The 2,570-nt window shown below is 32.6% G+C and overlaps 1 long non-coding RNA gene across 1 annotated transcript; it reads left to right on the top strand.

Annotated features, from left to right (window-relative positions):
* Window positions 1-2,467, top strand: LOC308690606. The gene is made up of 4 exons (XR_014030167.1): window positions 1-1,168; window positions 1,267-1,293; window positions 1,804-1,902; window positions 2,027-2,467. It is a non-coding gene; the product is annotated as an uncharacterized lncRNA (long non-coding RNA).
* Window positions 2,468-2,570: the final 103 nt, after the last annotated feature.

Below are 2,570 nucleotides of genomic sequence, written 5' to 3'. Positions count from 1 at the left end.
AGGGAGATATTTGCTTTTTTAAAAAAACGTTTTTTAATGACTAACGTTACAACAAACGGCTGGTCTGGACTGGCTAAACTCGCTTGCAAACAAACGGATGACGCGTCTTTTCCAGGTAGGCTAATATCTAACTTCCTTAATTGAAACACTCAACCAATTCACGCAAAGGGAAAGTGAAAGTAAAACAAACATTTTACCTGTGTGGGCCGGAAGGGTTGCAACAATTAGATTTGTGTGGGTGTGGGGGGTGTGGGGGGGGGGGGGGGGGGGCGGTGTGTGATTGTGTCCCGGGGCGGGATCGTTTGATTTTGATTCATTTGATTCAATTAGATTTTCACTAGTCACTATTTAACTTATTAGGCTATTTTTTATTGTCTGTATTCAATAATTACGTCTAGAGAGTCCCCACAAAGATAGCGACCAGGGTGTGTGTGTGTGTTTGGTTCTTAAAAAAAGTTTATACGAGATTGTATCAACTCTAATCTTATTCTGTGTCAGCCAAATTGTTGTAAAAATGTGATTTGGATGTGTGTGTGTGTTTTGGTTCTTAGAAAAAGTTTATATGAGATTGTATCATTTCTAATCTTATGTTGTGGGACAGCTATGGGGATCTTTATCAAACCTGGTTTGAAACACCACAACAAATAAGCCATAGAATATTGCGTTGTAATATTTGTTGTTGTGTAAATGCTTAGAATTGGCAAATAAACTTTGTTGGAAAAAAAATCCATACATACAATGTATGTTTTGCCTGCCTAGTTTCTGGATGATTTGGTCACAATCTGTGGAATTCCTACGAAAATGTGTGGGGTGAAGGCAATGTGATTTGAGTCATCATGTATTATAAGTACTTATACGTAGAGGCATTTATCTTCCACAAGTAAATTGCACTCCGTTTGGTCTATAAAAGAGGCGTCTTTTGTGATCTGCAATAGTGTCAAAAGATGAACACCAGAAATCTTTGTAGTAAGAGCTATTTCACTTGCATTTATTTACTGAGCATATGTTATGATATTCTTTTCTGATCTCTTAACATTTTATTTTTACAGAGTTGTTCCTTGTAGTTCTCACATTACACTTTGTCAGGTCAAATAAAAAGTGGCCAAATCTACAATGCCTCCAGGAAATTCAAAAGGATTCCATTAATGTTATAAATCGTCATTTGAAGGTAAGTCTTTATGCTGGTAATTTGAATGTTTACATTTTTTTTTTAATGATTGTTTATTGACATAAGGTCAAATAAATCTGAAATTTCTTCCCTGCTAGGATTATAACTTGTCCTGCCGCAACCAGGTAAGTTATGGTTCACATGCAGCCTTTTTTCCAGAATAAATAAATACATTTTAATATTGCCTACTTAATTTTATTTTCCAAAAGCAATAAAAAAGAAATATGATGTGCATCTTAAACTAGCCTACTAATAAATAAATATTGTAAAAAAGAGAATAAAAATGTTGGTGACACTTTACCCTTATGCATAATACATTATAAAGGTATTTGTAAGGTATGTTATAATAGCCTACATTATATATTTTCAGAAATAATTGTAACTATAGCCGTAAAATGCATTATAATATTTGCATATTCTGAAATTGGTTGTCTGTCATGTGTATCATGCATTATACTTTCTGAAGGTGAGTTCAATGATATTATAACTGTGGTTACAATCATTCATGAGACCATACAATGCATTATGAGGTGCATTACAAGCCATAATACTTTTATAATGCATTATACATAAGGACTTTAAGTAAAGTGTTAACAGAATGTTAATATTGTGCCTTTACTTAATTGTTTTTACAGAGAAATCGGACAACAAACATCGCATGCATCTTAGACTGGACTTTAGCTGGAGACTGTACAATAGTGCATGGCCTTCAAACGATGATAAGAGACAGCAGCGTAAGAACAAACGTGTTACATTACAATTGCTCATTTTAACAATTAGAATAAAAGCATTTTATTTATTTTGAATTATTCTGTTCTTTTTTGTAATGTAGAATTGTAATTGTAATTTTTTTTTCAGGCGAAGTGTACTGAAAGAACAACCTTTAAATCACCGAAGAGATGCTCTAAGAGATCCTTCCTGAAATGCTGGTGTGGTTTTTTGCTAGAGAACTTGCAAAACAGCTAGTAAAAGAATTTGTTACTCTAACCTAAAAAAAGAAAACTGTCTAAGCTCATTGTTCTGTTCACAGACAAGTATCAATCTATTAAGTAAAACTGATTGATAGATGGATGATTGTATTTGTTCTGCACAGTGTGCACAGCATGAATGTTTTATTTTCAAATGTTTGCTGAACAGTTAAATATTTAAAATGTTTTGTCTTATGGTATGCACTGTGCCAGTCTTTTATTTTTTCATAATTTTTAAATGTTTATATTAACAGAAACTACTAATATATAAGCCCATGTATATATGTAGACAACAACGTTTATGAAAATAAAGAATTATGCCTTTATATTTATTCATTCAGTGTGTTCTCTTTTTTAACAAATGGGATTATTATTATTTATTTTTTGCATTGTAGGCAAAAATGTTTGAAAATGGGATGATTGATGTTCTGAGT

The sequence above is a fragment of the Scardinius erythrophthalmus genome (genome assembly GCF_964197995.2).
Source record: "Scardinius erythrophthalmus genome assembly, chromosome: 5".
Lineage (NCBI taxonomy): Eukaryota > Metazoa > Chordata > Actinopteri > Cypriniformes > Leuciscidae > Scardinius > Scardinius erythrophthalmus.
The sequence above is the reverse complement of the archived record's forward strand: the minus strand, read 5'-3'. Positions and strand labels throughout refer to the sequence as shown.